This window comes from Triticum urartu, chromosome 5 (assembly GCF_003073215.2).
Source record: "Triticum urartu cultivar G1812 chromosome 5, Tu2.1, whole genome shotgun sequence".
NCBI classification, from domain to species: domain Eukaryota; kingdom Viridiplantae; phylum Streptophyta; class Magnoliopsida; order Poales; family Poaceae; genus Triticum; species Triticum urartu.
In genome coordinates, this window is record NC_053026.1 from 48,308,251 (window position 1) to 48,321,623 (window position 13,373).

The following is a 13,373-nucleotide window of genomic DNA, read 5'->3' on the forward strand; positions in this document are numbered from 1 at the left end:
TAGGAGACGTCACCGGGCTTTACGTGTGTTGAACGCGGAGGTGCCGTCCGTTCGGCACTAGGATCATTGGTGATTTGGATCACGACGAGTACGACTCCATCAACCCCGTTCACTTGAACGCTTCCGCTTAACGATCTACAAGGGTATGTAGATGCACTCCCCTTCCCCTCGTTGCTAGATTACTCCATAGATTGATCTTGGTGATGCGTACAAAATTTTAAATTTCTGCTACGTTCTCCAACAGTGGCATCATGAGCTAGGTCTATGCGTAGTTTCTATGCATGAGTAGAACACAAAGTAGTTGTGGGCGTTGATTTTGTCAATTTACTTGCCGTTACTAGTCTTATCTTGATTCGACGGCATCGTGGGATGAAGCGGCCCGGACCGACCTTACACGTACTCTTACGTGAGACTGGTTCCACCGACTGACATGCACTAGTTGCATAAGGTGGCTAGCGGATGTCTGTCTCTCCCACTTTAGTCGGATCGGATTCGATGAAAAGGGTCCTTATGAAGGGTAAATAGAAATTGGCATATCACGTTGTGGTTTTGGCGTGGGTAAGAAACGTTCTTGCTAGAAACCTATAGCAGCCATGTAAAAACTTGCAACAACAATTAGAGGACGTCTAACTTGTTTTTGCAGCATATGCCTTGTGATGTGATATGGCCAAAAGGATGTGATGAATGATATATGTGATGTATGAGATTGATCATGTTCTTGTAATAGGAATCACGACTTGCATGTCGATGAGTATGACAACCGGTAGGAGCCATAGGAGTTGTCTTAATTTATTTATGACCTGCGTGTCAACATAAACGTCATGTAATTACTTTACTTTATTTCTAAAGCGTTAGCCATAGTAGTAGAAGTAATAGATGACGAGACAACTTCAAGAAGACACGATGATGGAGATCATGATGATGGAGATCATGGTGTCATGCCGGTGACAACGATGATCATGGAGCCCCGAAGATGGAGATCAAAAGGAGCAAAATGATATTGGCCATATCATGTCACTATTTGATTGCATGTGATGTTTATCATGTTTTACATCTTATTTGCTTAGAACGACGGTAGCTTAAATAAGATGATCCCTCACTAAAATTTCAAGAAAGTGTTCCCCCTAACTGTGCACCATTGCGAAGGTTCGTCGTTTCGAAGCACCACGTGATGATAGGGTGTGATAGATTCTAACGTTCGAATACAACGGGTGTAAGCCAGATTTACACACGCAATACACTTAGCTTGACTTGACGAGCCTAGCATGTACAGACATGGCCTCGGAACATGGAAGACCGAAAGGTCGAACATGAGTCGTATAGAAGATACGATCAACATGAGATGTTCACCATTGATGACTAGTCCGTCTCACGTGATGATCGGACACGGCCTAGTCGATTTGGGTCATGTTTCACTTGGATGACTAGAGGGATGTCTATCTGAGTGGGAGTTCATTAAATAATTTGATTAGATGAACTCAATTATCATGAACATAGTCTAAATTGTCTTTGCAAATATGTTGTAGATAAATAGCTCACGTTGTAGCTCCCTGTTTCAATACGTTCCTAGAGAAAGATTAAGTTGAAAGATATTGTAAGCAATGATGCGGACTAGGTCCGTAGTCCGAGGAGTGTCCTCACTGCTACACAGAAGGCTTATGTCTTTGATGCACCGCTCGATGTGCAAACCCCTACAACGTCGTCTGTGGATGTTGTGAACACCTGACAGACACATCCTGATGACTACTTGATAGTTTAGTGCACCATACTTTATGGCTTAGAATCGGGATTCCAATGACGTTTTGAATGCCATAAGACATATGAGATGTTCCAAGAGATGAAATTGGGATTTCAGGCTCATGCCCGTGTTGAGAGGTGTGAGACCTCTGACAAGTTCTTTAGCCAACAAGATGGAGGAGAATAGCTCAGCTAGTGAGCATGTGCTCAGAATGTCTGGGTGCTTCAATCACTTAAATCAAGTGGGAGTTAAACTTCCAGATAAGATAGTGATTGATAGAGTTCTCTAGCCACTATCACTAAGCAACTAGATCTTCATGATGAACTATGACATGCAAGGGATGGAGTTGATCCCGGAGCTATTCGCGGTGCTTAAGACCGTAAAAGGTAGAAATCAAGAAGGAGCATCAAGTGTTGATGGTTTAACAAGACCACTGGTTTCAAGAAGGGCAAGGGCTAGAAGGGAAACTTCATGGATGGCAAACCAGTTGCCGCTCCAGTAAAGGAACCCAAGGTTGAACCCAAACCCGAGACTAAGTGCTTCTATTGTAAGGGGAACGGTCACTGGTAGCGGAATTACCCCAAATGCATGGTAGATAAGAAGGCTGGCAACTTCAACAAAGTATATACATGTTATTAATATGTACCTCGCTAGTACTCCTGGTAGCACCTGGGTATTGGATACCGGTTCAGTTGCTATTACTGGTGACTTGAAGCAAAATCTACGGACTAAACGGAGACTAGCTAAGGGCGAGGTGACGATGTGTGTTGGAAGTGTTTCCAAAGTTGATGAGATCACCATCGCACGCTCCATCTACCTTCGGGATTAGTATTGAACCTAGATAAATGTTATCAGGTGTCTATGGTGAGCATGAATATGATTAGATCATGTTCATTGCAATACGGTCATTCATATAAGTTAGAGAATAATGGTTATTCTGTTTACATGAATGATACCTTTCATGGTCATGCACCCTATGTGAATGGTTCATTGAATCTCGGTTGTGGTAATACACATGTTCACGCCAAAAGATGTAGAGTTAATAATGATAGTACCACTTTCTCGTGGCACTGCCGCTTAGGTCATATTGGCGTAAGATGCATGAAGAAACTCCATGTCGATGGATGTTTGGAGTCACTTGATTTTGAATCGCTTGACACATGCGAGCCATGCCTCATGGGCAGGATGACTAAGACCCCGCTTTCAGGTACAATGAAACGGGCAAATGACTTGTTGGAAATCATACATGTTGATGCGTGTGATCCAATGAGAATTGAAGCGTGCGGTGGATATCGCTATTTTCTCATCTTCACTGACGATTTGAGTAGATATAGGTATATTTACTTAATGAAGCACAAGTCTGAAATGTTTGAAAAGTTCAAGCGATTTCAGAGTGAAGTTAAGAATCATCATAACAAGAAGATCAAATTCCTACGATCTGATCAATGAGAATGTCTGAGTTATGAGTTTGGCAAACACTTAAGACATTGTGGAATTGTTTCACAGTTGAAGCCACCTGGAACACCACTGGGTTATGGTGTGTCCGGACGTCGTAATCGAACCTTATGAGATATGGTGTGATCTATGATGTCTCTTATGAATCTACCGTTTTCATTTTGAGGTTATGTGTTAGAGACAGCTGCATTCACTTTAGATAGGACACCATCTAAGTCCGTTGAGACGGCGTCATATGAACATTGGTTTGACAAGAAACCAAAGTTGTTGTTTCTTAATGTTTGGGGCTGCGATGCTTAAGGCTTCAGCCGGAGAAGCTTGAACCCAAAGCGGACAAACACATCTTCATAGGATACCCAAAGGTGATAGTAGGGTATACCTTCTATCTCAGATCCGAGGGCAAATTGTTTGTCACTAAGAACGGGTCCTTTCTCGAGAAGGAGTTTCTCTCGAAAGAATTGAGTGGGAGGAAGATAGAACTTGATGAGGTTGTCGAACCTTTACTTCAACCAGAGAGTGATGCAACACAGAAAGATGTTTTCTGTGGCGCCTACGTTTGTTGAATAGGAAGTTAATGATAGTGATCATGAAGCTTCGGATCAAGTTGCTATCGAACCTCGTAGGTCGACAAGGATATGTACTACTCCTAAGTGGTACGGTAATCTTGTCTTAGATATCATGTTGTTAGACAACAATGAACCTACGAGCCATGGAGAAGCGATGGTGGGCCCGTATTCCGATAAATGGTTAGAAGCCATGAAATCCGAGATAGGATCCAGATATCAGAACAAAGTATGGACTTTGGTGGACTTGCCCGATGATCGGCAAGCCATTGAGATAAATGGATCTTTAAGAAGAAGACGGACGTGGGCGGTAATGTTACCGTCTATGAAGCTCGACTTGTGGGAAAGAGTCTTTTCACAAGTTCAAGGAGTTGACTACGATGAGAATTTCTCACCCGTAGCGATGCTTAAGTCCGTTGGAATCATGATAGCATTAGCTGTATTTTTCGATTATGAAATCTTATAGATGGATGTCAAAACAAGTTTTCTTACCAGTTTTCATAAGAAAAGTTGTATGTGATACAATAAAAGATTTTGTCGATCCTAAGGATGCTAAAAGGTATGCTGGCTCCGGCAATCCTTCTATGGACTAGAGCAAGCATCTCGGAATCGGAATATACAATGTTTGCTAGAAACTTGTATTTACAAGAAAGTGAGTGGGAGCACTACAACATTTCTGATAAGTATATGTGGATGACATATTGTTGATCCGAAATAATGTAGATTTTCTGGAAAGCATAAACGGTTGTTTGAAGAGTGTTTTTCAAAGGAAGACCTGGATAAAGCTTCTTACATATTGGGCATCAAGATCTATAGAGATGGATCAAGACGCCTGATGGTACTTTCAAAGAACGCACACCTTGACATGTTTTTGAAGGATTTCAAAATAGATCAGTCAAAGAAGGGGTTCTTACCTGAGGTGTAAGGTGTGAAGTTGAGTAAGACTCAAAGCTTGACCACGGCATAAGAAAGAGAAAGGATGAAGGTCGTCCCCTATGCTTTTGTCATAGGCTCTATACGGTATGCCATGCTGAAGTACCGCACCTGATGTGTGCCTTGCCACATGTCTGGCAGGAGGGTACAAAGGTGATCTAGGAGTATATCACCAGATAGCGGTCAAAATTATCCTTAGAGGAATAAGAAAATGTTTCTCGGTTATGGAGGTGATAAAGAGTTCGACGTAAAGAGTTACATTGATGCAAGCTTAACACCTATCCGGATAGCTTTGAGTAGAGATACCGGATACGTATAATGGAGCAACAATTTGGAATAGCTCCAAGTGGAACGTGGCAGCAGCATCTACGATATAAAGTTTTGCGAAATACATAGGGATCTGAATATGGCAAGACTCGTTGACTACAACCTCTCTCACAAGCATAACATGATCAAACCCAGAACTCTTTGAGTGTTTATCACATAGTGATGTGAACTAGATCATTGAGTCTAGTAGACTCATGGATGTTGGTCACATGGCGATGTGACCTGTGAGTGTTAATCACATGGCACTGTGAACTAGATTATTGACTCTAGTGCAAGTGGGAGACTGTTGGAAATATGCCCTAGAGGCAATAATAAATTAGTTATTATTATATTATATTTCATTGTTCATGATAATCGTTTATTATCCATGCTAGAATTGTATTGATAGGAAACTCAGATACATGTGTGGATACATAGACAACACCATGTCCCTAGTAAGCCTCTAGTTGACTAGCTCGTTGATCAATAGATGGTTACGGTTTCCTGACCATGGACATTGGATGTCGTTGATAATGGGATCACATCATTAGGAGAATGATGTGATGGACAAGACCCAATCCTAAGCCTAGCACAAAGATCGTGTAGTTCATATGCTAAAGCTTTTCTAATGTCAAGTATCATTTCCTTACACCATGAGATTGTGCAACTACCGGATATCGTAGGAATACTTTGGGTGTACCAAACGTCACAACGTAACTGGGTGGCTATAAAGGTTCACTACAGGTATCTCCAAAAGTGTCTGTTGGGTTGGCACGAATCGAGACTGGGATTTGTCACTCCGTGTAAACGGAGAGGTATCTCTGGGCCCACTCGGTAGGACATCATCATAATGTGCACAATGTGATCAAGCAGTTGATCATGGGATGATGTGTTACGGAACGAGTAAAGAGACTTGCCGGTAACGAGATTGAACAAGGTATCGGGGTACCGACGATCGAATCTCGGGCAAGTATCGTACCGATGGACAAAGGGAATTGTATACGGGATTGATTGAATCCTTGACATCATGGTTCATCCGATGAGATCATCATGGAGCATGTGGGAGCAAACATGGGTATCCAGATCCCGTTGTTGGTTATTGACCGGAGAGTTGTCTCGGCCATGTCTGCATGACTCCCGGGCCCGTAGGGTCTACACACTTAAGGTTCGATGACGCTAGGGTTATAGAGAATAGATGTACGTGGTTACCGAATGTTGTTCGGAGTCCCGGATGAGATCCCGGACGTCACAAGGAGTTCCGGAATGGTCCAGAGGTAAAGATTTATATATGGGAAGTCATCATACGGTCACCGGAATAATTCGGGGGTTACCGATATTGTACCGGGACCCCCGGAGGGGTTCCGGGGGTCCACCGGGAGGGTCCACCTGCCCCGGAGGGCCCTATGGGCTGTGTGTGGAGAGGGACCAGCCCCTTAGTGGGCTGGGCGCCTCCCCCCTAGGGCCCATGCGCCTAGGGTTTGGGGGAACCCTAAAGGGGGGGGCGCCCCCTTGCCTTGGGGGGCAAGGCAACCCCCCTTGGCCGCCACCCCCTCCTCAGATTGGATCTGAGGGGGCCGGCCCCCCTCTCCCTTGCCCCTATATATATGTGGGGATTGGGAGGGCAGCCGCACCCTCAAGTTCTGGCGTAGCCCTCCCCCTCTCCCAAGTCCTCCTCTTCTCCTACGGTGCTTGGCGAAGCCCTGCAGGATTACCACGCTCCTCCTTCACCACCATGCCATCGTGCTGCTGCTGGATGGAGCCTTCCCCAACCTCTCCTTCTCCCCTTGCTGGATCAAGGCGTAGGAGACGTCACCGGGCTCTACTTGTGTTGAACGCGGCGGTGCCGTCCGTTCGGCACTAGGATCATCGGTGATTTGGATCACGACGAGTACGACTCCATCAACCCCGTTCACTTGAACGCTTCCGCTTAACGATCTACAAGGGTATGTAGATGCACTCCCCTTCCCCTCGTTGCTAGATTACTCCATAGATTGATCTTGGTGATGCGTAGAAAATTTTAAATTTCTGCTACGTTCTCCAACAAGTGCTATATCCATGGCTCACGCTCATGTGTGGCGTGAGGGTTGAAAATGCTGAAGCGCGTTAAAAAGTATGAACCAATTGCTCGGCTTGTCATCGGGGTTGTGCATGATGTGAATATTTTGTGTGGTGAAGATGGAGCATAGCCAGACTATATGATTTTGTAGGGATAACTTTCTTTGGCCTTGTTATTTTGAAAAGACATGATTGCTTTATTAGTGGGCTTGAAGTATTACTATTTTTATGTCAAATGATAGACTATTACTTTGAATCACTCGTGTCTTAATATTCATGCCATGATTAGATATGTGATCAAGATTATGCTAGCTAGCATTCCACATCAAAAATTATCTTTTTATCATTTACCTACTCGAGGACGAGCAGGAATTAAGCTTGGGGATGCTGATATGTCTCCATCGTATCTATAATTTTTGATTGTTCCATGCCAATATTCTACAACTTTCATATACTTTTGGCAACTTTTTATATTATTTTTTGGGATTAACATATTGATCCAGTGCCCAGTGTCAGTTCCTGTTTGTCGCATGTTTTATGTTTTGCAGAATATCCATATCAAACGGAATCCAAACGGGATAAAAATGGATGAAGCTTATTTTTGGAATATTTGGAAAATCTGGGAGAAAGATCAACGCGAAACGGTGTCCGAGGTGGGCACGAGGTAGGGGGGCGCCCCACCCCCCTGGGCACGCCCCTGACCCTCGTGGTCCACCCGTAAGGCGGTTGATGCCCTTCTTCGGCTGCAAGAAAGCTATTTTTTGGTATAAAAAAATCACGGCGAAGGTTTCGGTCCAATCAGAGTTACGGATCTCCATATATATACGAAACGGTGAAAGGGCAGTAGAACAGAACGCAGAAACAGAGAGAGACAGAGAGACAGATCCAATCTCGGAGGGGCTCTCACCCCTCCCATGCCATGGAGGCCAAGGACCAGAGGGGAAACCCTTCTCCCATCTAGGGAGGACGTCAAGGAAAAAAGAAGACGAAGGGGCCCCCTCTCCCCTTCTCTTCCGGTGGCGCCGGAACGCTGCTATGGCCATCATCATCATCACCGCGACCTACATCAACACCTCCGCCATCTTCACCAACATCTCCATCACCTTCCCCCCTCTATCTACAGCGGTCCACTCTCCCGCAACCCGTTGTACCCTCTACTTGAACATGGTGCTTTATGCTTCATTTATTATCCAATGATGTGTTGCCATCCTATGATGTCTGAGTAGATTTTCGTTGTCCTATCGGTGGTTGATGAATTGCTATGATTGATTTAATTTGCTTGTGGTTATGTTGCTGTCCTTTGGTGCCCATCATATGAGCGCGCGCGTGGATCACACCATAGGGTTAGTTGTATGTTGATAGGACTATGTATTGGAGGGCAAGAGTGACAAAAGCTTCAACCTAGCATAGAAATTGATGCATACGGGATTGAAGGGGGGCCAATATATCTTAATCCTATGGTTGGGTTTTACCTTAATGAACGTTAGTAGTTGCGGATGTTTGCTAATAGTTCCAATCATAAGTGCATAGAATTCCAAGTTAGGGATGACATGCTAGCAGCGGCCTCTCCCACATAATACTTGCTATCGGTCTAGTAAAGTAATCAATTGCTTAGGGAAAATTTCGCAACTCCTACCACCACTTTTCTACACTCGCTATATTTACTTTATTGTTTCTTTATCTAAACAGCCCCTACTTTTTATTTACGTAATCTTTATTATCTTGCGAACCTATCCAACAACACCTACAAAGCACTTCTAGTTTCATACTTGTTCTAGGTAAGGCAAACGTTAAGCATGCGTAGAGTTGTATCGGTGGTCGATAGAACTTGAGGGAATATTTGTTCTACCTTTAGCTCCTCGTTGGGTTCGACACTCTTACTTATCGAAAGAGGCTACAATTGATCCCCTATACCTGTGGGTTATCAGCAGCCCACGATGCAATCACTGCTGCATCTCAGTACGACCCCAACTACAACTTTGGACATCCGCCAGGCCATCCGTGGAAATAGGCCAACTTAGGCCAAAAGCCTAAGCTTGGGGGAGTACGTATTTCCCACCGACATTACATTTATGTTCACACACTCATTGCTAGATGTCGGTGCTCATACTTTTTCATTGTAATATCCATGCTAGTTTATTTCCTTTTTATGCTTTCTTCTTGTGTGTTTGATAAACCTTAAGAAAAAACCAAAAAAATTAGTTGTAGCTTTTAGCTAGTTTTAATTTCTATGCTTGTAGTAGTAATTAAAAATAAAACTCAAAAATATATCCTATTCTTCTTTGCTTGCTGGGAGCTTTCCCGTGTAAATAGTTTTATTTCTTTTCTTTTCTTTGGGGGTCGATAGGAGAAGACCGTAATTAAATTGTTGAAGTGACTCCTTTATGCATTATTGTTGATTTAACCAAGAGTCCATATTGCCTTGTCTTCTCCTATTTATTGAATGCTTGCAGATTCCAGCTTAGTCCAATGCACGTGCACTGTTATTATTATTCACATCATTCGGTCATGCAAGTGAAAGGCAATTATGATGATATATGATGGACTGATTGAGATGGGAGAAGCTGGTATGAACTCGACCTCTCTTGTTTTTGTAAATATGATTAGTTCATCGTTCCTGATTCAGCCTATTATGAATAAACATGTTTGCAATGACAATTAGAGATTATAGTTGCTTATGCCATGCTTAATTAGCTATGAGCTTATAATGGTTTACCTTGTGTGCCAACATGCTATTAAAATGGTTGTGATGTGGTATGATAGGGTGGTATCCTCTTTTGAATGATTCGAGTGGCTTGACTTGGCACATGTTCACGCATGTAGTTGAAACAAAATCAACATAGCCTCTATGATATTTATGTTCATGGTGCATTATATCCTACTCATGCTTGCATTCGGTGTTGATTAATTTTAATTCATGCATGTTCATGAATGTTGTCGCTCTCTAGCTGGTCGCTTCCCAGTCTTTTTCTAGTCTTCACCTATACTAAGCGGGAATACTGCTTGTGCATCCAATCCCATAAACCCCAAAGTTGTTCCATATGAGTGCACCATACCTACCTATATACGGTATCTACCTGCCGTTCCAAGTAAATTTGTATATGCCAAACTCTAAACCTTCAAATAAACAATCTATTTTGTATGCTCGAATAGCTCATGTATCAACTAGGGCTGTCCGTATCTTCAATGTCAGGCGGGTTATTCTCAAGAGGAGTGGACTCCGCTCCTCACTCACGAGAAAATCGCTAGTCACCGGGATGCCCAGTCCCATGCTTTATGCAAATAAAATCAAAATAATTGCAAACAAAACTCCCCCAGGACTGTTTTTAGTTGGAGGCACTCGTTGTTTCGAGCAAGCCATGGATTGATGCTTGTTGGTGGAGGGGGAGTATAAACTTAACCATTCTGTTTGGGAACCGCCTATAATGTGTGTAGCATGGAAGATATCACCATCTCTTGGTTGTTATGTTGACAATGAAAGTATACTGCTCAAAATATTATTCACCACTATTTCAAAATCGAGCTCTGGCACCTCTACAAATCCCTGCTTCCCACTGCGAAGGGCCTATCTATTTACTTTTATGTTGAGTCATCATCCTCTTATTAAAAAGCACCAGTTGGAGAGCACCGCTGTCATTTGCATTCATTACTGTTAGTTTACATTGCGTATGACTTGACTGGATCTCTTTTACCATGAATTACAATGTCTAGTCAGTCCTTGATCTTTAAAGTTGCTCTGCATTTATGTTTTGCGGTCTCAGAAAGGGCTAGCGAGATATCATCTTGTTATATCATATTATGATTGTTTTGAGAAAGTGTTGTCATCCGAGATTTATTATTATTGCTCGCTAGTTGATTATGCCATTGATATGAGTAAACCTGAGACCTAAGTGTTATTGTGAATGTGGTTAGTTCATAATCTTTGCTGAAAAATTGAATGCTGGCTTTACATATTTACAACAATAAGAGCAAACAGAGTTTGTAAAAGTTTTTCTTTATAACTTTCAGTTTGTCAACTGAATTGCTTGAGGACAAGCAAAGGTTTAAGCTTGGGGGAGTTGATACGTCTCCGTCGTATCTACTTTTCCAAACACTTTTGCCCTTGTTTTGGACTCTAACTTGCATGATTTGAATGGAACTAACCCGTACTGACGTTGTTTTCAGCAGAATTGCCATGGTGTTATTTATGTGCAGAAACAAAAGTTCTCGGAATGACCTGAAACTCCACGGAGATTATTTTTGGAAATAAAAAAAAATACTGGCAAAGAATCAAGGCCAGGGGCCCACACCCTAGCCACGAGGGTGGGGGGCGCGCCTACCCCCCCCCCCCCCCCCCCCCCCCCCCCCCCCCCCCCCCCCCCCCCCCCCCCCCCCCCCCCCCCCCCCCCCCCAAATAAATAACAAGGATTCATCGCGTTTTATGATACGGAGCCGCCGCCAAGCCCTAAAGTCTCTTGGGAGGGCTGATCTGGAGTCCGTTCGGGGCTTCGTAGAGGGGAATCCGTCGCCGTCGTTATCATCAACCATCCTCCATCACCAATTTCATGATGCTCACTGATACGTCTCCATCGTATCTACTTTTCTAAACACTTTTGCCCTTGTTTTGGACTCTAACTTGTATGATTTGAATGGAACTAACCCGGACTGACGCTGTTTTCAGCAGAATTACCATGATGTTGTTTTATGTGCAGAAAACAAATATTCTCGGAATGACCTGAAACTCCACGGAACATCTTAGAAAAAACAATAAAAAATCTTTGCCAAAGATGAAGACCAGGGGGCCCACACCCTTCTCACGAGGGTGGGGGCGCCCCCCTAGGGCGCGCCCCCCTACCTCATGGGCCCCCTATTGCATCGCCGACTCTAACTCCACCTCCATATATTGAGTTTCGATGAGAAAAAACCATAGATAAGAAATCATCGCGTTTTACGATACGGAGCCGCCGCCAAGCCCTAAAACCTCTCGGGAGGGCTGATCTGGAGTCCGTTCGGGGCTCCGGAGAGGGGGATTCGTCGCCGTCGTCATCATCAACCATCCTCCATCACCAATTTCATGATGCTCACCGCTGTTCGTGAGTAATTGCATCGTAGGCTTGCTGGGCGGTGATGGGTTGGATGAGATTTATCATGTAATCGAGTTAGTTTTGTTAGGGTTTGATCCCTAGTATCCATTATGTTCTGAGATTGATGTTGCTATGACTTTGCTATGCTTAATGCTTGTCACTAGGGCCCGAGTGCCATGATTTCAGATCTGAACCTATTATGTTTTCATGAATATATGTGAGTTCTTGATCCTATCTTGCAAGTCTATAGTCACCTACTATGTGTTATGATCCGGCAACCCCGAAGTGACAATAATTGGGACCACTCCCGGTGATGACCATAGTTTGAGGAGTTCATGTATTCACTATGTGCTAATGCTTTGTTCCGGTTCTCTATTAAAAGGAGGCCTTAATATCCCTTAGTTTCCAATAGGACCCCGCTGCCACGGGAGGGTAGGACAAAAGATGGCATGCAAGTTCTTTTCCATAAACACGTATGACTATATACGGAATACATGCCTACATTACATTGATGAATTGGAGCTAGTTCTGTGTCATCCTATGTTATGACTGTTACATGATGAACCGCATCCGGCATAATTATCCATACTGATCCGGTGCCTACGAGTTTTCCATATACTGGTTTACGCTTATTTACTTTCCCGCTGCTACTGTTACAATCACTACAAAATACCAAAAACATTACTTTTGATGTCTTTACTTTTGTTGCTGCTACCACCACTATCATATTACTTTGCTACTAAACACTTTGCTGCAGACACTAAGTTTCCAGGTGTGGTTGAATTGACAACTCAGCTGCTAATACTTGAGAATATTCTTTGGCTCCCCTTGTGTCGAATCAATAAATTTTGGTTGAATACTCTACCCTCGAAAGCTGTTGCGATCCCCTATACTTGTGGGTTATCAAGACTAATTTCTGGCGTTGTTGCCGGGGAGCATAGCTTTATTCTTTGAGTCACTTGGGATTTATATCTACTGGACACTGAAGAACTTGAGAGATCCAAAAACCAAGATCTATCCCTCAACTACGAGGGGAGGTAAGGAACTGCCATCTAGCTCTACACTTGATTCACCTTCTGTTATGAGTAAGTTAGCGACACCTACACCTGCTTCTGCTATTCGTTCTGATATGTCGCATGTTATTGATGATGCCACTTCTGCTATGCATGATACTTATGATGAAACTGCTTCTATGCCTGATACTACTGTGCCCCTTAGTGAATTTCTTGATGAACAAATTGCTAGGGCTAGAGAAAAAGA